At 49.1% G+C, this 23827-nt stretch overlaps 1 protein-coding gene across 1 annotated transcript in view; it reads right to left on the bottom strand.

The window, feature by feature from the left end:
• The window catches only part of DDR1 (discoidin domain receptor tyrosine kinase 1), a 79791-nt gene extending 70145 nt beyond the window's left edge, over nt 1-9646 (bottom strand). The window contains exon 1 of the mRNA XM_015417343.1: nt 9266-9646. The gene's annotated coding sequence lies outside the window, so the exon portion shown is untranslated. The remainder of the gene's footprint in view (nt 1-9265) is intronic.
• Between the last annotated feature and the right edge of the window lie 14181 nt (nt 9647-23827).

Here is a 23827-nt window from a genome sequence, read left to right on the forward strand (position 1 = left end):
CGAGGTAGGCCAAAGATCTCAGAAGCTCAGCAGGGTCAGACCTAGTTAGTCCTTGGATGGGAGACCAATTTGGTGTAGTGGTTAAGAGCAGTGTTCCCTCTAAGCTGAGTTAGTGTGCGCTAGCTCACAGGTTTTTAGCTTCCGGCTCACACCTTTTTGTCTTAGCTCAGGAAGGATGGCTCCAGAGCAAACTTATTTATGTAGCAGCCAAATTGCTCCCTCACAACTTTAATGCCAGTAGCTCGCAAAGTAGAATTTTTGCTCACAAGACTCCGCAGCTTAGAGGAAGCATTGGTTAAGAGTTGCAGACTCTAATCTGGGAGAACTGGGTTTGATTCCCCAATCCGCCACCACCGGGGTGCTAGGTAGGCTGACCCAAACCCTGAGAATGTGCCCATAGTTAGGGATCCATAAAAGTGATTAGCACTACAAAGTTGTAAACCGCCCAGAGACCCCCATTGGGGGGGTTAGGGCGGTATATAAATCGAAGGTTAAATATAAATCGAAGGTTAAATAAAATCCTTCACATGCAGCTCCTGGTGTGACCTTGGGCAAGCCAGTTCTTTCAGAGCTGTTCTCTCACAAGCAGTTCTCTCAGCGCTCTCTCAGCCCCACCTACCTCACAGGGTGTCTGATGTGGTGACAGGAAGGGAAGGAAATTATAAGCTGCTCTGAGACTAAGTGAAGGGAATGGTACAAATCAAATCTCTTCTTCTTCAAGGAAGCCCAAGGTCAGGAGGAGGAGACTGGATTTATACCCCACCCTTCACTCAGAGTGGCTTACAAACTCCTTTCCCTTCCTCTCCCCACTACAGACACCCTGTGAGGTAGGCGGGGCTGAGAGAGCTCTTTCGAGGACTGCTGTTTCAAGAACGGCTCTGACAATACTATGGCTTGCCCAGGGTCACACCAGCAGCTGCAAGTGGAGGAGTGGGGAATCAAACCCGGTTCTCCCAGATTAGAGTCTGCGCACTTAACCACTGCACCAAACTGGCTCTCAGAGGAAGGCAGCGGCAAACCACCTCTGATCATCTTTTCCTTGAAAACTTCATGAGATGAAATCTCACGGCATCATCAGTCAGCTGTCACTTGACAGCCCACTTTACTTAAGTAAAGAGACTGCATGAGGGAGAGGCGTACTATAGGAGACTTTCTGCTCTGACCCGAATGGCCCAGCCTACCCTAATCTTGTCAGGTCTTGGAAGCTAAGCAGGGCAGGCACTGGTTAGTACACGGATGGGAGACCACCAAGCAAGTCCAGGGTTGTTATGCCAAGGCAGGCGATGGCAAACCACCTCTGTTCCTCTCTTACCATAAAACCCCCACAGGGTCGCCATAAACTGGCTGTGACTTGACAGCATTTTCCACCACCACAGCTGCACTGGAAGAACTCAGGACCTATCCTCCCTCCTGCCAAGCCTTTGGCTCCCACCTGGAGCACAAAAACTGGGCCAAGCCAATCGTACGTCCATCTCAGCACTTTCTGTGCTGACAACAGCCAGTCAGATGCCTCGGGGGAGTTCACTGGGAGGGTATAAGTAGGAAGACACCCTCCCTTTCTATGAATCCCCGACATCTGGTAGCCAGAGGTAGGCAAACTCTGGAAACGGAGGCTGCACTCTTCGTTCACTTCAGGGCTGATTCTGATATTGTTAAAGGTTCATTTGATGAGCCAATTCACGTTATAGGCACGGGAGGGAGACTATTGACATCTAACTCCCTTCAGAGTATTCTAGGCTGCTTCCCCAAACATCCAGCTTTCATACACTGAGATCTTTAAATTATAATTATTTCGCTGTTGCAAAGAGCTGCACTGCTCGACCTCCACTTTAGAGTGTGCTCTTGCAGCCAAAAGGACTATAAACTTGCTCCTTTAAAAGAAAAGACGAAAGGAGAGTGGAGGTGTTCAGGATGGCGAGTTCTGTAGCCAGAACTAGTTTCTTGATGGGAATTAGGGGTGCCAGGACACTGGCCAGCATCTCCCAAAGTTTTCATGGCAGAAATGACATCTGCCCAGGCCTGTAGCTACAATGGAACTATTCTGGGCTCTGCCCCCTTTCTTAAAGGGACAGCCCCACAGGAATTTGTCCAGAAAGTGCTTTCAAATTATTTTTTAAAACAACTATTAATGGCATGCACTCCCACGGCGAGCCGCGTGCCAATCAGAGACTGGGCGCAGAGCAGGAGAGGGATTCATGAGGGTTAGCAGAGGTAAGAGAAGAAGGGAACTTCGGACCAATGGTCCCTCTAAGCTGTGGAGTCCTGTGAGCGCAAATTCTACTTTGTGAGCTACTGGCATTAAAGTTGTGAGCGAGCGATTTGACTGCTGCATAAATTAGTTTACTCAGCTAAGCCATCCTTCTTCAGCTAAGACAAAAATGTGTAAGCCGGAGGCTAAAGAACTGTGAGCTAGCTCACACTAACTCAGCTTAGAGGTAACACTGCTTCGGACCTCCGGTGGGTGACTTTAAGAGACTTGCAGCTCACTTTGTTAAGGCTGTGTTTCTTCCTCCCCCCTCCCCCCTGTCCATCTTTAAAGTATTAAGGGGCTAGGGGAGATGGGTGCCTCCCCACAACAGACACCTTGTGAGGTAGGTGGGACTGAGAGAGCTCTTCTGAGGACTGCCCTGAAAGAACTTGAGACTGACCCAAGGTCACACCAGCAGCTGCATGTGGGGGAGTGGGAAATCAAACCCAGTCCTCCCAGATTGGAGTCCGCCCTCCTAACCACTACACCAAAGAAGGCAACTGGCATCCCTAACTGGAAAACACACACCACTGGATACTTGCTTTTAGCCTGAGTCCTGTCCCATTTGAGTAAGTGAAGCAGCACACTAATGCTACAATCCTAAGAACACTCTTTTAGGATTAAGCCCCATGGAGTAAAATGTCACTTACTCCTGAGTCGAAAAGCTTAGGACTGCTCCCTAATAAGAAGCATGGATGCTTGCATCATGCAGTTATTTATTTATATCCTGCTTCCCTTCCCGGCTGGGACGAAGTGGCTGGGTGGGTTACATTACATCAGTCGGGCACTGTAAATCTCATTCTGCCTGGTTCTTTTACACAGCTTCAGACAGCTTCACCAAACCTCCCTACAGGCATCCATTGAGGAAGTTGCTGATTCAGCTAGAGCAGGAAACTTTCCCAGCCCAAGCACTGGGGAAAAACACGAAAATGTTGGTATGTTGGCAAACAAAACGGGGAGGGGGCAGAGGAGGGTTGAACTTGACCGAACATGCTTGGCAAAAGTTAAGCCCCAGAAATGCTGCCGGCCTCCCAGGGGCTGGACTCAGCCTTGGACTTGGCCGGTAGATGTACAGGGCTGGGAGGTGATGACAGGCGTCAGCCATGTCTGTTGCCTTCCCCTGCACTGCTGGCCCCAGCTGTGTTGTCGCCTGTGCCCTCAGTTGCTTGGGCAGAGATCTGGCCCTGGGTGCCAAGCAAAATGGTTTGGTGTGCCACAGCCCCTGCCTATAGAATAATAGATTGTAAGATCCTCAGATGGATGGATGGAGAAGCAAGGAGCTGCGGTGGCTCAAGTGGTTAAGACGCTGAACTGCAGGCTGTGGAAGGACGGCAGTTCAGCAGTTCGAGACCCGAGTGTGCCGCATGACGGGGTGAGCTTCCGTCTCTAGTTCCAGCTCCTGCCAACCTAGCAGTTCGAAAGCAAGAAATTGCAAGTAGATAAATAGGTACCACTTCAGTGGGAAGGTACCAGCGTTCCGTGCGCCTTGGTGTTTAGTCAAGCCGGCCACATGACCACGGAAATGTCTTCGGACAGCGCTGGCTCTTTGGCTTTGAAACGGAGATGAGCACCGCAACCCTAGAGTCGGATTCGACTGGCTTTCGAGCAAGGGAACCTTTACCTTAAGATCCTCAGGGCAGGGAACCTGCACCAATAGTTCTGTTATAAAATTTGGACTGCAATCCAACTTTGGTCAAGGACCCAGAAGTGCTTCATGTATTACCTTTTTAAAGAGCAATGATCTTTTACAAGTACCCATCAGATTCAAAATGCAGCTGTTTGTATGTGGAAAAAAAATGTCTGCAACCCAGCGGAATCTGTGTACAATCAATGCCCACTCAAAAGAAGGAGGAGGAGGAAGAGATTGGAGTTATACTCTGCCCTTCACTCGGAGTCTCAGAGCGGCTTACAGACTCCTTTCCCCTTCCCCTCCCCACAACAGACACCCTGTGAGGTAGGTGGGGCTGAGAGAGCTCTGACAGAAACTGCTCTTTTCCAAGAACAGCTCTTATCAGAACTACGGCTTGCCCAAGGTCACACCAGCAGCTGCATGTGGAGAAGTGGGGAATCAAACCTGGTTCTCACAGATTAGAGTCTGCACACTTAACCACTACACCAAACAGGCAGCCTTAGGCTACTGTCTAGGGTGCCAGAGGGGAGTGTCAGGGGAACCCTCCCCCGTTCCAGTGCTCAGGCCAGCTGGCTGACCAGGCAACACTCTAGGAACCCCTCAAATCTCTATGGTCTTTACCATAGAGATTGCAGGGATTCGTACAGCATCACCCAGAAATGGCATCAACTTCATGGTTCCAATGCAATTCTTGCCACATCAGCAGTAAGTGAACTCCAAGTTGGGTTGGGACAGACTTGGAAGGTGGGCCAGCGGAGGCAGGGGGCTCTCGAGCTAGCCCGCCTAGGGTGCAAAAAGTCCTTAGGCCAGCCCTGATGGGGAAGCAAGACCACATACATTGGCCCCTTCACCTGTGCACACTGGGTTTTCTAAACAGAGCCAACGTACATACATATTTTACACACACAGCCTTTGTTTGCATGATCTAGATCTTGAAAGAAAACGCAGCGTGCAAACCCATTTTCTCTCCTACCCCATGTTGTCTATACACACATCTGCTGTGTGACTAGACAGGTATGTTTGTCAGAGAGCCAGGAATTAGCACAGTCCACTGATCAGTGCCAACACAACACCAAACAGGTTTGCCACTAATGCAACATGCAAAAAGCTCAAAGTGTTCCTGCGACCTTTTACAAGCTCAGCTTCTCAGCTATGCCTATGTCTGTGAAAGCAAGCCTCTTCTCTAGGCGGTGTTACACTCTACTACAAGTGGCCCAAGTGCCCCCAAACCCACAACATCTACCCGCGAAGACGCTGGTGTACCAACAAACAAAAGGTCAGGTGGTGATGGTGGGAAAACAAGGCTATTACCTGGCCCTCGGTACACAGGGAGCAAGCTGAGCCACGGTGGCAGTGCCCATGACTTGGGGGAGGGTGGCAGAGAACAGACCTTGAGTACTGAGCAAAGTGGCCAGGCATGTTCCTGTTTGGCCCACATGTCAGCGGTTGTTTACCCCTTCTTTAGCATGATCCAGAAACAGATCTTATGATGCACCTGTGCAGAAGAAGATATGGGTACGCACAGATAGCATCGGGCTTGAGTCTCAGCGGCTGGGATCACCAGGGTAACCAAGGCTTAGTTCCCACTCTGTTGATACCCGGACTGTCCACCCCATTCTCTTTATAGAAGTGAGTGGTTGTCATGCGCACTCCTATGCAGGAGACTAAAGGCATTTAACTTGGGGGCAAAGTTCTGGTGAGGAGAAAACCTGACCTCTGGGTGATCTGTGATTAGGGGATCTCCTAATATTTTTTTTATATATATGAAGATCAAAGATTGCAGCAGGAACAGATTCAGATTGGTGCTGGGGGGGATAAGCCACCTCCTATGCCATTTTCTAGCTCTCAGTCCCACCATCAACCCTGCTCCTGAAGCTGTGGTTTATCATACATGGGGGGAAGCATAAAGGCACCATAAGAATACCTGTATGTTTTTTTCCCTGTGGGGCAGACACCACAGTATAGGAGGGAGACTTTCAGTGCCATCATAAACAAACTTGCATTTCTCTGAGTTCATTAAAGCCACTGGGCCTTTACAACAGTTTAACTCTGTGGAGAATGGCCCTGTTACTATCAGGTTCTATACCCCACTTTACTCCCCAGTGGGGACCGCCAAAGCGACTTACATCAGTCTCCTCTCCTCCATTTTATCATCACAACAAGAGACTTGTGACTGAGGTAGTAGGTTAGGGTGACGTAGTAGGGCCCCGGTTACACGGGCCAGATATCGCGGGGGGGGGGAGGCGTGGCTGTTTGCCCCGGAGCGAACTATTGCGCAGCAGCCGGATCAAACGTCCCGCCGACGTCCCGTGGTTGGGGGGAGGTGCCGATCATACCTCACTCCTGCGGTGCGGCAAAGAAGCGGCGCCGCGGGGGTTGTGTTGGGTTTTTTTAACCCAAGTGTTTGCATGCGCCGTTGGGTGCTTGTGCGCACCCATGGAGACTTGACAAAAAAAAAGTTTTCGCGATGGGACATGGGCGGGCGCCAGATGCCACGAGCTAACACCAGAAACGTGATCTGACGCCCTCCCTTGCCCCACCGTTTCCGGAAACTAGTACCTCGGAGGTACTAGTTTTTTACAGCGCATCTTCAGAGTGAAGCCTCAGGTGAGCCACGGGAGCTCTACGCTTCCCAGATGTGGCGGGGAGATCGCGCCCGGAAAATCCACCTATCTTCCGTCTCTCTAGGGTGCCTAATGCTCAGTGTGACCGGGGCCTAGGTTAGGCTGAGACAGAGTGTGACTGGTCCAAGTTCACCCAGCAAAATTCCATGGCAGTGTGAGAATTCGAACCTGTCTCCCCCAGATCCTAGTCCAACACTCTGACGACTATACTAGGCCAGCGTCAGAAAAACAGCGCATAGGAAAAGGCCAACCTCAACGTCATATAGCCCCATGTTGATTCTCTCTTTCGCCTTCCGCCAGCAACATCCTTAAAAGAAGCAGGAGTACAGCCAGGGTGGAGTAGTGGTTTGAGTTGTGGGGGTAGGATCTGGGAGATCCAGGTTCAAATCCCCACTCTGCCATGGAAGCTAGCTAGGTGGCCTTGGGCCAGTCATACCGTCTTCGCCTCAACTACCTAACAGGGCTGTTGTGAGGCTAAAATGGAGGACAGGACAATGCATACTTCTTTCAGATCTCACTGGGGACAAAGGAAGGGGTACATAGGAAGTAAACTAACAAATAAATAAAACTCTCCTGCCTAAACAGTCAAGCCCTTTCTGGCTCTACAGCAGAGCCAGAGTCTCTGAAAACAGAGACTTTGGGAATCCATCTAGGGATCCTCACAACACAGAAAGCTTTCCTCTCTGCTCATACTTTCATGTTTTGCTTGGTGATGGTCACGGTCATGATGATGATGATGGTCATGGGTTCGAATCCCCATGGAAGCTTGCTGGGTGGCCATGAGCCAGTCACACTCTCTCAGCCTACCCTACCTCACAGGGTTATTGTGAGGGAAAAATGGAGGAGCGGAGAATGATTGGGTCCCCCTTGGGAAGAAAGGTGGGATATAAAAATCATTTGGTCCCTCTCATAGCAGAAAGTATTTAATTATTAAACCCCATTTACGTTTGCCTTTTAAAAAAAAAACCTGGAAGGTGCTCTGATTCTATGGGATGCAGTGAGATGTAATTGTTTTTAAAAATCAATCATCAATCAATAAAGACAGGAAGTACAGAGCAGGTGCTCCATTTAAAGTAGCATGTGCCAAACGCTTTTAAAATCCTGTATTACTTCGATTCTGGACAACAATTATAACCCAGATTTTAAACACAAGTGGGTACTCCTGTCCTATTACCTTTCCCGTCTCATTTTTATCTGACTTCTCCTTCAAGGAGCTGATCCGGAGTTCTCACCCTTCCCATTTCATCCTTACTACAGGTTGGTGAGGCTGAGACTGGCCCAAGGTCACCCAGTTGGCATCATGGGGCAAAGCAGGGAATCTGAACCCAGGTCTCCCCAGGTATGGCCTTTGACCCTCTAAACCCCATATTGACTTTCTAAAGAACACCGTTCCTTAAAAAGTACCTCAGGGTAACAAATCTCCATCGTGATCTCATGCCTGCGTTCATTATGTCTGATAAATAATAATGCTAATCATCAAAATATATAACATGTATACAGAGAGCTTTTCCTAAGTGCCTGGCATACATTATCTAAGTAATAAATCTTCCAGCAACCGTATGCAGCAGCACTAGTATTACTTTCCCCAGGCATTATGTTAAAAGTACTGCATTTTTTTTTTAAGTATATGGGGACTGGGGTTCTCTCTCTAAACACGCGGAGCGGTTATTCATCACTGTTATTAATATTGCATTTATTAGACTTTCAGCCCGCAGAACACGGTTTCTTCCTCTCCTGTGCATTAGCGGGAATGTTATAATGCATTCTCTGCACATAAGCAGGAAACACAAAAGCTCACATCCCCACCTGCCTTTGGGAAACAGCTGGCGTCACCGCTGAGAAATGGGGGACGAAGGGGAACTTCACACATGCTGGGCCGGCATGCTCCTGTCGAGGAAAACCTCACAGCCCGAAATCGAAATAAGAAAAAAGGGAAACAAAAGGTGAAATCTGATCGCCGTTTTATAAGGTTCCCATTGTGGGAAAACTGAGCCGAGCGCTTTCTTCAATAATCAGGCGGCGCTGGGGCCATAAAATTGGGGTTGGGGGTGTTAGCTGTGATTCCCTGGAGACGCTGCTGACAGGGCAAAACCCGTATATTTCGTCAGGTCAGAATTAGCATGCAACTCTGTATCACGTGTAACAGATTTTATTTACATATTTATCTACAGTGGCTTTACGGCTCCTTTCTGAGAAGAGCATAACAAAGCATGCCTAAAACATCTGAAAAACTTGCGAAAGAGAAAACCAAATCGCCACAGAGACTATTTCCTACGTGTGCCGTTTGCCGCATGCACACGCCGGGACTTTCCTCTGGGGATCTGCCACTCTGCGTGCCACCTGCCGCGCCAAAGGACTGTCTCTTCCCTTTTGTAAAACGCCACACGGCTTGCGAACCAGAGGCACTCTGCCCATGCTCAGAGGCACGTTCTTCTCCGTTGCCAGGCTAAACCTCTCCTTAAACAGGTTCTGTGGCCGAACGTGGCCCGTTCAGATTAAACCCCGATCCGCCCCCTTCATTTCAAAACGGAGGACTGCAGTCCAGAGGGCGCCCCAGAAATCCACGCCTGGCACCTCCAGGCAAGCGGGCAGCAGGTGACTCGCGGCTTGAAACCAAGGTGCGACCGGGCACGTACAAGCCCCGCTCGTTCCCCTTCCTTTCGCCTCCTGAGATTAGGGCAACCGCGGCTGACACTTTCCACCATGCTTCCAGATGGCAAGAAACCCCCAAAAAAGAAAGAAATCATAAAAGTATGCGATTACCTTTCCCCCAGATCCTCCTCGGCGACCCCCAACCCGCGATAAATCCACCAGCAGATCACAGACGCGGGGAAAGCGGTAAAATCCAAACGGCAGTAATCCACCCGGCTCTCTGCGGAGCGTCGGCTGGGCTCGGTAAATCCACTTGAGAACGGGCGTGAGCCAGCCGAGGGTGCCAATTAAGCAGCCGGGAGCGAGTCCCGCTCCGCTCCGCCGACGAGAGTGAGCGAGCGAGTCCTGCTCTGAAGTTGCAGCGCCAGTTGCTCCGGGCTGATCTCATCCAGCATTTGCATAGCTCGCCTTCTCCCACCCGGCCTCCCTCCCCTCTACACGCACGCTGGCGGGGCGGAGACTCGGGCGGCAGTGGCGAAGCCCCCTCCGGCCTTCCTTCTTCTCCCTCCCTTTCTGCTTTTCCTCGGCGAGCGGTCGCCCCCCTCGCGGCTTCCCACCGGCCTCTGAAATTAACTCACGCCTTTTTGCTCAGCTGTTGGCAGGCGGGGTTTTCTCTCTCCCTCGCCTTTCCCAAGAGAGGCCCCCCTCGCCTCGCTCGGGGTTGGTGGCGCTGGCGTAGGCAGGCAGGGAGGGAGAGGGAGGGAGGGAGAAGGGAGTCTGCCTGTGGAGCAGTCGAAAAGGGCAAGAGTCCAGTCGCACCTTAAGGACTAACAACATTTTGTGGCAGGGTAGGCGCTCTCCTCAGCCACTGCTCACTTGTACCCTGAGGGAAAGTTGGATCTCCAGGTCACTGTGTGACACAGAGTGTTGGACTGGATGGGCCTTTGGCCTGATCCAACATTGGCGTCTCTTATGTTCTTACGTTAGATCTCCCCTCCTCTTTCCCCCCTGGCTCTTTGTCTGGGCAGAAGGCAACCTGCAGAAGGGATTTGTTTTGTGAGGGAAGAGAAAGCCAGTTCTCAAAGACTGCTTTCCCCTTTGCCCTGGTCACGGATCGTTGCCAGGAGGAGGGGAGCTGCGTGGTCAGCACCCGAATCGGGGAGAGAGGAATAAAATAGGGACCTGTTATTTCTGTCTGCTAATCCCCTGCTCTTCTTGACAGAGTTTTCACAGCCACAGAAAAGACGGCCACCGATAATGGAGGTTTTGTTTCGCCATTCGCCAGGAGGGCTGAATGGAATGGAACCTCCATGTTTAGAAGCAGTGCACCCTGGAAACCCCAGCTGCTGGGGGCCCAACAGCAAGTGAATGCTGTTGCTTTCGTGCTGTGCTTGTCTAGTTCCCAGAGCGTCTGGCTGACCCTCTCGCATGCTGAGTTTGATGCAACTTTGGCCTCATCCAGCCTGGCTCTTTTTAGGTTCCCAAGGAGCTTACCATCTAAAAGACGAAAGTTAAAAGCCAGGCGGCTGGGCCTGAAGCCCACATTACAAAGGAGCATTTGGGTCTTCAACGCAGAAAACCAAAGGTACGCAGAGTTACACAAGCTAATCGCTCCTTAAGAACAAGTGCGGTGTGATACATTTTATTCATGTCAACCAAAACGCTGTAACACATTGTGCCAGCTTTCCAGTTCTTCAGAACTCTTCATCAAGCTGGAACTTAAAAAGGGGGGGGGGGAGACTTTCAAGCCATGGCCTTGACACCTCTTTATCAGCAAACTTGGGAAGTTCCCCATTAAAATGCACAGAAGCGCCTATCTATTTCAATGGGACGTACAAGGGGACTCCCCAGGGGAGAATACCCAAGGCTTAGATCTGTTTCTCTGCCCTTAATAGCAGCCAGCATTCATTGTCAAAGATACCTCTCGCTTCTTCTGGCAGGACCACCTCTGGCTGCAAACTGTACTTTGTTTTTTGCTTTGCTGTTTTTTCTTGTTCCGGGAGGCTGTACTGAGAACTGACTTTTCAGTAGCTTTCACTAAGGAGGAGGCTGCTTCAGTAGGTATGAAAATTTCACCCAGAATTAGGAAAATCTACAAATTATTTAACAGCAGGTTCCCCATGAATGCACTGGAAACTGTGAATGAGAAATTGCCATGCTTTCCACACTGGGTCAAGGATTCACAGCATCGCAGGACAGTTATTATTACACTCATCTTAGCCACAAGCATAGTTCTCTTTCCATGTGACTTCTGCACATGTGGGTTTTACTGTATGCACATGTACTGATCCGGAAAGCCATGATTACCACTGTGCACAGAGAGCCAAATAAATGGATACAGTCCAGTAGACATGCTCATTCTATGCCAGCAGCCATCATGCATGCCCTGCGTACCATCCTAGCTTTCTGGAACCACACAGAAGCAGCCTGGGATGAATAAGCCCTTGCCACATATATTATTTCCACGATAGTGACCCCACTGTAAAGGGAGTCTTTAGCCATGTGCAGTACTTGCCCCACACAGAAGAATGTTTAGCATCAGCACAGCAAAGGACTGGACTTATTATCAATGTTCCCTCTAATCCCCCCCACACACATACACAGTGGAGCAGTTTACATCCTGAGCAGAACATAACTGCTGTCATCTTTAAATAGGCAGTGCAAGACCCTGCGCGGCTCCAGACTGCTGCTGAGCGGGGCTTCCTGCATTTATGAGCGCACAGCTTAGAGGGAGCGCTGCTTAGGATCTACAGTCACGGTATACAGTCTGTCACTCAACTACAATGAATGCCTATTCTCCCCAAAGAATAGTTAGTTACACATTTTGAGCCTCCAGATGACTACGCACATAAAAACAAATTTCTTCTGTAAAGTCATCATCATCCTATATAGTCCTATTTATAAAAGGTATCTGAAGAAGTGAGCAGTGACTCAGGAAAGCTCACACCTGGCCACAGGTTTGGTTAGTCTTTAAGGTGCTCCTGGACTCTTGCTCTTTTTTACGGTACATAGCCTTTGTTAATGCTTGGAATGTTTTCCATACACTGTCATGATCTGTGTGTGTGTGGGGAAGTAGTTTCATATTATTCTCTCTAAGGCTGGGGTTAAAGTGATGACTTACATAGGTATGTGCAGATCTCCCCATAGGTCACTGGTTGAGCACATGCTTTGGCCGAGTCCTCAAAATCGAGTCAGAGAGAGCACTGGAAGATGTGTAACTGAATCTCCAATGGGATCTCTCTCTCTCTCTCTCTCTCTCTCTCTCTCTCTCTCTCTCTAAAAGCTGGGGAAGTTACACTATATGCTTTTGATTAAGGGCCCTCTAATCTTCAAAAGCTTGTGTTGGAATAAAATCGTATTAGTCTTTTAGGTGGTACAAAACTCTTGTTTTTATTTATCTTATTTTGCAACAGGCTATTATCCCATCCCTCTAGAATCACTGCTGTTTCGGGCAAGATGGGTAACCGTGGTAGTCTGTCTGTAGCAGTAGAAAAGAGCAAGAGTCCCGTAGCACCTCAGAGGCTAACAAAATCTGTGGCAGGGTAGGAGCTTTCATGAGTCACTGCAGTGACTCACAAAAACTCACACCCTGCCACCAGTTTTGTTAGTCTTTAAGGTGCATCTGGACTCTTGCTCTTTTCTACTGAATCACCCTGGGCTGATCATTTCCTGCCAGCCTAACCTACCTCATAGGGTTGTTGTGAAGATGAAATGGAGGAGGGAGAACCATGTATGCTGCCTTGACCTCCCGGGAGGCAATTTCTAACCACTAAGTGGAAGGGGAGGAATAGGGAAATGCTGAATCACTCTTCTGTCCAACACACAGAGGTATCGCTTTCTCCTAATTATAACATATCGGAATGGAATTTCTTCCCAGAAAGAAGCGGCTGATGGAATCCATCAAAGACTGTTTTTTTGTTGGCATGAAGTGAATTTCCAGGACTTGAGGTGAATCATGCTGTTATCAAACTCAGGATATCCTGGCTTCGGGGATTATAAAGATTCTGCTGCCATCCTGACCCTGGACTTTCCACAAGGGCTCTTTGGACTGGAAATTATAGAAGTGAGTGTAAAAACTTAACTGGGACAGAATCAGAAACTAAGGATGGCCAATAATCCCCCCCATGAGGACTGACGCTTTTTCTTGTGGATTAGTCTGAGACAGGGTTGCCGATTGCATAAAGAGAGAAAAGTCCTGTCCCTTTAATAGAGGCTTAATGGGATGTCATTTACATCCATGCCCTGAAAAACTTCAGTTGTCCATTTTCACATATTAAGCCTCTTTTAAAAAGGCAGGGCATTTCCCCTCCAGGAAAACCTCGCCTGAGTGGCTGCTTAGTGCCTTATTTTATTATTTCGAAAGTTGGTTAGTGTATTTCTCCCAATGTTTATTTATTTTTTCCACAAACAACAATATAACAAAAACAACAACATAAACATAAACAAAACAAAACACACACCAAACTGTTTTCATATACAACAAATTTTTGGAGTGTACATTTACACATTTATTTCCATCCATCTACTCATTTTTTGCCATCTTATTTGAAACATTTTTTCATCTTTTCTTGCTAGTATCATATTCACTTTATCCATTTCTTTTATTTCCATAATTTTCATAATTATTTCTTCTCTACTTGGTTGTTTCTCAGTTTTCCAACACTTAGCTATAAGGATTCTAGAGATAGTAAGTATGTATAATATCAAACATTGGTCATTGTATTTTATCCCGTCTGGTAGTATATTAAGCAAGCATATTTCTGACTCCAATTTCAGTTCCATTTCAGTTATTTTTGCTATTAGTTGATTTACCATTTTTGAAAATTTGCAAATCTTTTCACATCTCCACCATATATGATAATATGTTCCAACATTTTTGTTTTATTGTTGTTTGTGGAAAAAATAAATAAATATTGGGAGAAAGTTGGTTAGTGTATAGGAATGTTGTTCTATATACATGGAAAATGCAAGCCAGTCAGTGTTTGTAGGATAGATCCAGGGTAGTCGTGTTGGTCTGAAGCAGCAGAACAAACTCTTGAGTCTAGTGGCGCCTTTAAGAACAACAAAGTTTTATTCAAGGTATAAGCTTTCATGGGCATGCACACTTCTTCAGATTCTAGGAGCCACTCTGGCAAGAAAAGCTGTAAGCTTTAAAACCCGTCCCTCTAGCTCTCTTTCTTTAGAATTTATTTTGAATTAGCATTCATTTATACCCCAGCTTCCTCCCCAGTGGGGGGGCCCAAAGTGTCTTCCATCATTCACTTCTTCACAATTTTATCCTCACAACAACCCTGTGAGGTTGGTTAGGGTGAGAGGGTGTGACTGGCCCAAGGTCACCCAGCAAGCCTCCATAGCAGAGCAGGGGATCAAAACTGGGGCTCCCAGATCTAACTCTGACCGCTGCACCACACTGGCTGTCAGCATATCAGTCTGACCTGCAAGCTGCTGATGTTATTTAGCCCCATGCCTTGCAATCATCAACTTTATTTCCACACATTAATCTATTAAAGGCACAGGATATTTTCTCCCTGGACGGCTGCCAACCTTATTGGATTCAGGTGGGGTAGCTGTGTTGGTCTGAGTCCAGTGGCACCTTTAAGACCGCTGTGAGAGATGGAGACCTGTAGACTTCATTGTAATGGGTGTGCTGGGGTCTCCCCACTCAGCAGGGCTCCCAAGTACTTACCTTAATTTGGCGGGGGATGTATAGTTCTTTGCGGGACCATTCCCGCGGGTAAAATACAGGCGCTGCACTATTCTGTCGCCCAGATGTGACGTAGGCACGTAGCCGGGCGACGCTCTAGCGATGGGGCTGGAAACTTGATGGTACCATCGAGTTTCCAGTCCCATTACCAGAGCGTCGCCCAGCTACGTGCCTACGTCACGTCTGGGCAACGGAATACTGCAGCGCCTGTGTTCCAAGCGAGAATCTTCCGGCGGGGAAGCATGTGTCCCCCGCCGGATCGTAGGTAGGTACTTGGGAACCCTACCACTCAGCCACCTACCTAACTCTCCAGATGTTCCTGTTTTTCTTATTCTTACCTTGACTTCACCTCTCCCAAAGGTGAGCCCTACCAGATAGGGTTGCCAACCTTCAGGTGGTGGCTGGAGATCTCCTGAGATTACAACTGATCTCCAGGTGACAGAGATCACCTGGAGAAAATGGCTGCTTTGGAGGGTGCCCCCAAGCCCCACCCCTCCTCAGGCTCCGCCCTCAGAATATCCCCGGTATTTCCCAATCCAGAGCTGGCATCCCTCAGCAGAAGCCATTTTTGTATACAAATTGCTGGAGGGCAGCAATGGGGAAAGTCTTCTTGCCCCGCTCCCGGGCTGGGGGAGGACCAGCCGGCCATTGTGAGTGACAGGAAGCCGGTATTTCCATTTCAATAACCACAGGGGACAGACGGATGGTTCCCAATCCAGAAGAAGGAAACAAAAGACTTTGTTGTCGCACAAGTTTTTGTTGACAAAAGGCCATTCAGCAAGCCATCTGACGAAACAGGTTTCCCAAGAAAGAAAGAAACTCCCCTTTATCATGCCAGGGGACATTTGGTGTTCCTCTCATCTTATCTTGGTTAGGGACACAGAAGTGAAAGAGCCACCTATCTGCAATGCAGATCTGTATGCGTGGTGGACTTTGGAGAAATGGTAAACACTACAGAGGAGGGGGCGGGGTCAAATTTGAAAGGACCTTCAGGAACCAGAGCTTTGGGCTGCAAGCAAGGAAAGCTGCCGAGCATTAAACCCAGGCCAGAGTTGTGTGTATAGAGATTCATAACAGTGCAAGGGAAGGCTAGGCAACTTGGGGTCCTTTGGAGGCAGTGAATTAGCACAGAAGGCACTTCCAGTTTGGTGTAGTGGTTAAGTGTGCGGACTCTAATCTGGGAGAACCAGGTTTGATTCCCCACTCCTCCACTTGCACCTGGCTGGATGACCTTGGGCAAGCCATAACTCTGGCACAGCTGTCCTTGAAAAAGAGCCGTTTCTGTCAAGAGTTCTCTCAGCCCCACCCACCTCACAGGGTGTCTGTTGTGGGGAGGGGAAGGGAAAGGAGTTTGTAGGCCGCTCTGAGACACCTTTGGGTAGTGAAGGGCGGGGGATAAATCCAATCTCCTCTTCTTCTTCTTTTAAGCTTTTAAGTAGTCAAAAATATATCCTAAAATAGGGCTGTAATAAGGGTTGGTGGTTGGATGCCAGCCATCAGATGTATATCCCTGGCCCCTGTTACCTCACTTTCCTCTAGAGCTCTGCCATCAAGAGTGGGGAGAGGGAAATAAAAATTCTTGTATAGCAAGTTCCCCAAACATGTAGGTCTGTTCACTGCACAACCAGCCTCCTGAACCTGAGCACATAAGACCCAGAGAGAAGTGTAGTCACAAGATTTCTAATTCAGAGACATTTCCTTATGTTTCACAGTTTGGTAGTTTGAGGACGTGCCCTAAGACTGCATGACCTTAGTCCTAGTAGAACAGGGCTTAAAGACGGCTGTACAGAACGTTTTAATTGTTGTTCCTCTCAGAATTGTTTTAAGCCTCATTCAATTAGTCTGTCTGGGACCTCGGGTTGCCAACTTTGGGTTGGGGGATACCTGGAGATTTTGGGGGTGGGGCCTGTGGAGGGTGGGGTTTGGGGAGGGGAGGGACCTCAGCAGGGCATAATGCCATACAGTCTACCTTCCAAAGCAGCCATTTTCTCCAGGGGAACTGATCTCGGTCATCTGGAGATCAGTTGTCACACTGGCAACCCTACTGGAGCCTCAGAAATGTTACAGGGAAGCGCCTTCCTTCTCCTTTGGCTGAAGCACCACAAGGATTTATGAACTGGAAAGCAACTTTAGGACTGTAGACAGGGGTCATTTTGTAGAAAAAGAGGTGCTGGAGCTCATTAGCGTAACTCATTAGCATAACTTATTTGCCTATGCCACACCCCCTGACGTCACTGGAAGTGTGTCAGAAGGCAACACCCACAGCTCAGGCTCCACTGGACTGTTTTGGATTGCTAGCTATTGGGGGGGTGGAATGTGCAGATCTGTCCTCGCAGAGGAGGGAGAGCTTGTACCTGAATAAAACTTGGTCTTAAAGGTGCCACTGGACTGTTTTGGACTGGGAGGCTGGGGGGGGGGCTCTGCAGCTTGCCTGGCTGCTTCTTGCTCTGACTGAGGGCTGCTGGGAGCTGGGGGGCGGGCTTGTTGAATGTGCCCGCCCCCTGGGCTCTTTACTGCCGGAGCTCAGCTCCTGTGCGCTCCTGCAGGAAATGACCCCTGGTAGAACATGAATGACATAAGAGGAAAGGACGGGGGCAGGCCTAGCCCTAGTGTAAAGAAAAGTAAGGGAAATGTGGGCAGTGGCTTTATCAAGAATCAAAAAGATTGTCATGAAACAAAAGACAGAGCTCGTTGCATCTCTGCATGCTGTTGTATTCTTGCCTTGTTTTCTTGCAATCAGCTTCCTCTGCGTTGGGGCATCCCTGCACTGCAAGTGGAACAGGGTTGCCAACTCTGAGTTGGGGAATTCCTGGAGATATGGGGGGCAGAGCCTGGGTTGGGCCTGGGGTTTGGGGGAGGGGAGGGAGCACAGCAGGGACATGATGTCAAAGGGTCGGCCCCCCATCTTCTCCAGGGGAACTGACCCCCAGGTGTCCTAACTGCAAGCAGTTGGATGACTCAGTCACTCTTGGCACAGAAGTGCACTAGAAGCACCCACCCAGCATCACGCTGGTTATGCGACGCTGCATGATTATGGACTAGGGATGCCAACCTCCAGGTGGTGGCTGGAGACCTCCTGGGATTACAACTGATCTCCAGGCAACAAAGATCAGTTCACTGGAGAAAATGGCCACTTTTGGAAGGTGAGCTCTATGGCATTGTATCCCGTTTATGCCCCTCCCCTCCCCAAACCCTGCCCTCCTTAGGCTCCACCCACAAAATCTCCAGGTATTTTTCAATCCGAAGCTGGCAACCCTATTCTGGGCTCCCATCAGGACTGTAGTTCGAAACACGCGACGCAGTCAGAAGCAGAAGGAATGCCCCTCAGTGCAGACGATTCGTATCCTTTCACGTTTGAAAAGTAAATCTTTACTGAGACACAATGTAAAGAATGCGCCTGTAATTGTTATTTATAAAACAAGCAAGCCTGAGCTATCAGGAGTTTGGGGAATTCTGTTCCAAGGGGGTGTTCCCTACAGTCAGGAACAGTCTGTACGTGAAGAGTGACGACTTTAGAAAACAGCGCCTGTTATGCTCCAGAATGAGAGGAAAGATGTTTTCGCTCAACGTTAGAACTCAAGCAAGTCTCTTTTTTTGAGATGCCTACCCCCCCAGGGCCTTATTGCAGGCCCCAGCAGGTAAAACATCAACCACGAAGTACTAATTTAACAGCAGAATGATTTGAGCAGCGGCAGGTCTAGACGTCTCCTGGTGGATTAACTGAAGTGACTCAGAGAGCGGCAGCTGGGAGTGGAGAGGGAGAGATGGAATCTGGAATTTCAAGTGGGTTACACAGCACAGTGGGGGGGGGGGGGCTGGTAGGGTTCCCTAAAACTGGAGCGGAATCTGGCACATTGGCGCAAGGGGGAGACGGACGAGATGCCTCAGAGAAGAAAGGGGGGGGATTCTGGTCTGAAATGGGAGGGGGACTAGGGAGATTCCCCTCAAAAGGAAAAGGCGTTTCATGAGGTACAGCTGAGCCAGGAGACATACAGACTGGGGTACAAGTCCGTACTTTGAGGTATGGAAGTTTGGGGGGCAGGCCTCTGGGAGGTGGCAGGGAACAGAGCGGGGGGTGGGGGCAGCCTCGACGTAAGGCAAGGTAAGGCAGACACCTTGAGCGATGGATCTGGGAAGCCATTAAGGGGCTCACACTGGGGGAGAAAGCAGCTCTGCCAGGAAGCTATGCACAGAAGCACATGGCAGTGGGAGGTGTTTCATATTTATTATTAGTATTAGGGTTGCCAGCCTCCAGGTGGGGCCTGGAGCAGTGTTCCCTCTAAGATGAGTTAGTGTGAGCCAGCTAGGGTTCCCAAATGGTGCCGGGGGCGGGGAATCCCCTGCTTTGACGGCCCGATTTTTGACGCGACGAAAATCGGGCCCGGGGGAAACCCCACCCCCGCGTGCGCGTCACCTGGAAGTGACGTTGCACGCTGGGGGCGGGGCCACGCCATTTGAGGGGAAAACTCTTTGTTTTCCCCTCAAATGGCGTGGGGCTCCAAAGCAAACTACTTTATGTAGCAGCCAAATGGCTCACTCGCAACTTTTAATGCCAGTAGCTCACAAAGTAGAATTTTTGCTCACAAGACTCCACAGCTTAGAGGGAGCAGTGGCCTGGAGATATCCCGCCTTTACAACTGATCTCCAGCTGACAGAGAAAATGGCTGCTTTGGAGGGCGGACTCTACGGCACTGTACCCTGCTGAGGCCCCTCCCCTCCCCAAACCCCGCCCTCCCCAGGCTCCAGGTATTTCCTAACCCAGACCTGGCGATCCTAATTAGTATATATGTGGTGGTAGAAACTCACAACTGACTAGGGTTGCCAAGTGGGACTTACCTTGCCGACGGGGGACTCCCGGGTGGATCCCGGTGCGCGCGCCGCATGCACGTCACAGGGAAGTGACGTTATGACGCCGGGCACGCTGGGGGCGGGGCCACAACCATATAAGGGAAAACCATAGAGTTTTCCCTTGTATGGTCGTGGCCCCGCCCCCAGCGTGCCCGGCGTCATAATGTCACTTCCCTGTGACGCGTACGCCGGGGCGGGGTTCCCCCCGGGGCCTGATTCCCCAGCATCGGGGAACGGGCCTCTGGGGCGGGGGTTTTTCCACCCCCCGGGGGGACTTGGCAGCCCTACAACTGACTTATGGAGACCCCGTAGGGTTTTCAAGGCAAGAGACGTTCAGAGGTGCTTCGCCTTTGCCTGCCTCTGCGTAGCAGCCATGGATTTCCTGGGTGGCCTCCCATCCAGGCACGAACCAGGGCCTTCCATGCTGAGCCTCCAGCTGCAGAACTGAAAGTGAAGTCACTGTGTCACGTGATGCTCTAGGCTAGGGTTTCCCCAAAACATTATGGGGAAAAAACCATATAGATTAGGGAAATTCCTGGAGCATCGCCTAATGTAACCACATCACTTCTGCATTCCTTGCAGAATCATGTGACGCCGACGATGCGCCCCCCCCCCCCCAATTTCCCTTCTGCTGCTTCACTGAGCACTGGCGGGGGTCCTTCCACCAGCACCGGGTGTTAAGTATGAGACTCAACGCAGCTTTGAACAAACAGTGATTCAGCGTTATTAGAGATTAAGAACGAAGACAAAAGACTGGAGCAACAGGCTCCTTTTTAAACTGTCCGGGCTTAGAGAACCACGCCCACATGTCAGATAACAACCAATGGTATTTACAGAATAAAGACCAATCGTTAGGCTTCCCTCCATACTTTCCACTTCTCTGATTGGTGGATTTTGGATAACATTCCAAACTCATGCTCTCATACAAGTTAATACACAACACCGGGCATCTGGCAACCCTACTAGTATGAGGTGTTTCCGGAGGCATCGTCCCTTCTGTCGCTATTGGAGAGCTGGTGCGGTTTGTGGGCACAGTTATCAGATCTCAGGCCAGAGCAAGAAATGCTGAGCCCCTGAGCTGTGTCACGTTTAAGAGACCCCACAGTGTTATCCACACACCCCAAAAAAGTAATTAATTAATTTTTTTGTATTCCGAGGCCTTTTATAATCTGAGGCTCTAAACCGTAGCTTACGCAAAGCTTTTCATGGCCTGCCAATGTTCCCTCTAAGCTGTGGAGTCTTGTGAGCAAAAATTCTACTTTCTGAGCTCCTGGCATTAAAATTGTGAGTGAGCATATGTTAGTCTGGTCTGGAGCCCTCCTTCCTGAGCTAAAACAAAAATGGGTGAGCCGGAGGCTAAAAAAACTGTGAGCTAGCTCACACTAACTCAGCTTAGAGGGAACACTGCCTGGGTCTAGGTTTGCTCGGTCCCCACTGGCCATAGGTGGGGGGTGGGGTTGCCAGATCCAGATTGGGAAACTCCTGGAAATTTAGGGATGGAGCCTGGGGAGGGCAGGGACCTCAGTGGGGTACAATGCCATAGAGTCCACCCTCCAAAGCATCCTTTTTCTCCACAGGAACTGATCTCTGTTAAGTCTCGAGATGAGCGGTAATTCCGGAGGATCTCCAGGTCCTGCCTGGAGGCTGGCATCCCTACCTGGGACTCTCATACTTTTCAGACTGTATCTCCACCAGGTATACTCCCATGTGCCATCTGCATTCCTCAGACAGCCTTGGTGACCTTATCTAGGATGGTCCATTTGGCAATATGTAGCCCTTGGGCATTCTCACGGATAGCTCCATTCCTCTGGAATGGAAGGGGTTCGGCAGCTTCCTTTGCTTGCTATATTCAGGAGTGAATGTAAGACTGTTGTGCTCCAGAAGGCGTTTGGTGGAGGGCACATTAATTTTAGGCTTTTCTTTACCTGTACGTATTGGTGTTTAATGGCACGTAATGGTTTTTAGCCATGTTTGTGCATTGGTTTTAACTTGTTAGACCCTGATGATGTTTTGTCCTCGCACCTTGTGGCTGCTCTGTTAGCTGCCTTGAGTTTGTAAAGACCAGGCAGGGCACAAATATTTTAAATGAACAAATAGGCTTTGCTTGTGCACCAATCCAGATCTGATCAGACTTCAGCTCAAATCCACCTCTACCCCTAATAGCTCATACGGTACTCTTTGTCCTCACAGCGTGACCTACCTCACAGGGTTATTATGAGGATGTGGTTAAGACGCTGAACTGCAGGCTGTGGAAGGTCGGTAGTTCAGCAGTTCAAGACCCGAGTGTGCCGCATGACGGAGTGAGCTCCCGTCTCTAGTTCCAGCTCCTGCCAAACTACGTAGCAGTTCGAAAGCAAGAAATTGCAAGTAGATAAATAGGTACCACTTCGGTGGGAAGGTAACAGCGTTCCGTGCACCTTGGTGTTTAGTCATGCTGGCCACATGACCACGGAAACGTCTTCAGACAGCGCTGGCTCTTCGGCTTTGAAACGGAGATGAGCACCGCAACCCTAGAGTCGGATTCGACTGGCTTTCGAGCAAGGGAAACTTTACCTTTTATGCTGCCCTGAGCTTTTCAGAAGAAGGCTGAATGTAAATACACGCACACACAGACACGTGATAACTAAACTACCATAATGGGGGATACCTGCATTCCTATAGAATGAGGAAAAAATACGATAATTTTCTTTGGCTCAAATAGCCTTTAAAATAGCAGTCACGGGCTTTTGAGTTATGTAGAACTCTTCTTCCGTCTCAAGGTGTACAGAATGAAAACAAAAACCAGATATGCTATGGCTAGGCTGAGGGTTACCTGAGAGTAGTTCTGGGTGATAGGCCTCTTTGCATGATCAGATGCAGATGGCTGGATGCGTTCATAGGCCGGGGGGGATGTCATTTCCACTTGAGTATAGAGAAGACACAGAGACAGGGCACCCACTTGGCTGCAATCAGATCTTCTGCCCTGTTTAATATTAACATGCTAGAAGTGTCCATGATGACTGGGATGTCAGTGATCAGATGACGAGCAGATGAAGTCAGCTGTTGGAGAGACGCGTTAATGGGCAGATATCACAATTTTGCACTCTTTTAACTGATCCGCCAGGAGTGACGAGGCCCTCTGGGATATGTCCCAAGCAACCACCAGCTCAGGAGGAGGAGTGTTTCTTAATGGAGTACATGCGTGCTATCCTGTAAGGCCCACATTTATGAATATGCATCGTTAAAAGTCTCTTTCATTACAGTTCCCAGGGGGATTGCTTTGGAAAAGGCCTCCCTGTGGTGGCGATGGTCCTGGACCCAAAATACTTAGACACATTTCCTGCCAAAGTGTGTGTCTCTGCACCTCCTCCAACAGAAGAAGAAGTCAAAAGTCTCCTATCATGGCTGAGTAGGGTTGCCAACATCCAGGTAGTAACAATGATGAAAACAACCATGATGTAGTATTATGAAAATATATTTAGGCCACTGTTTTGCAGTGAGTAGTGTTTCTTCAACAAGCAATAAAGATGTACGCATACACACTACGGGATTTGCATATACTCCCATTTCACATAACAGCTTTTTCACGGTGTGCTGTGTAAATAACATTAATTTACACGTCAACAGTTCTAATCTGTGAATTAACACTCAAACATTCTTCCCACTCCAATTAAACAAATTCTTTCCATGCTCACTCTTGTTGGCCTTAGACAAGCCATTCTGTCTCTCTGCCCCGATAAAAAATATAGCCTCAGTCCTTGGCAATAATGGCTTGCCTTACAGATTTCGTGGAAGGATTACTGTGATATGGGAAGAGCTTTGAATGCTGGAAGTGCGGTACAAATGTTTGTCATTATTTTTGAAAACAAATACTTTTGGGTTCTTTGGGCAAGTAAACATTCTCACTATCCCACACATGTTACAGTGAACTTGTGTTAAATTTGTGTACTTTGCACACTTAGATTTCTTTCTGTACACACAGACGGGGCGTTTCAGACGGCATAAACTGTACCGGTTGGAACCGTTGCAGTTTATGCCGGCTGAAACGCGATCACACTTACCTCCTGTCTGCGGAGCCCATCGCTGTATGCCCGTTCACACACAGCGGGCTTCGGCGGTTTGTTTGGTTTTTAAAACTCAGTTTGCGCATGCGCATAGGCAGCCATCGACAGAATGGTCATCTTCACGCGTGCGCAAAACAC

This window comes from Gekko japonicus, unplaced genomic scaffold (assembly GCF_001447785.1).
Source record: "Gekko japonicus isolate JY-2015 unplaced genomic scaffold, Gekko_japonicus_V1.1 scaffold2112, whole genome shotgun sequence".
In the NCBI taxonomy this organism is placed as follows: Eukaryota; Metazoa; Chordata; class Lepidosauria; order Squamata; family Gekkonidae; genus Gekko; species Gekko japonicus.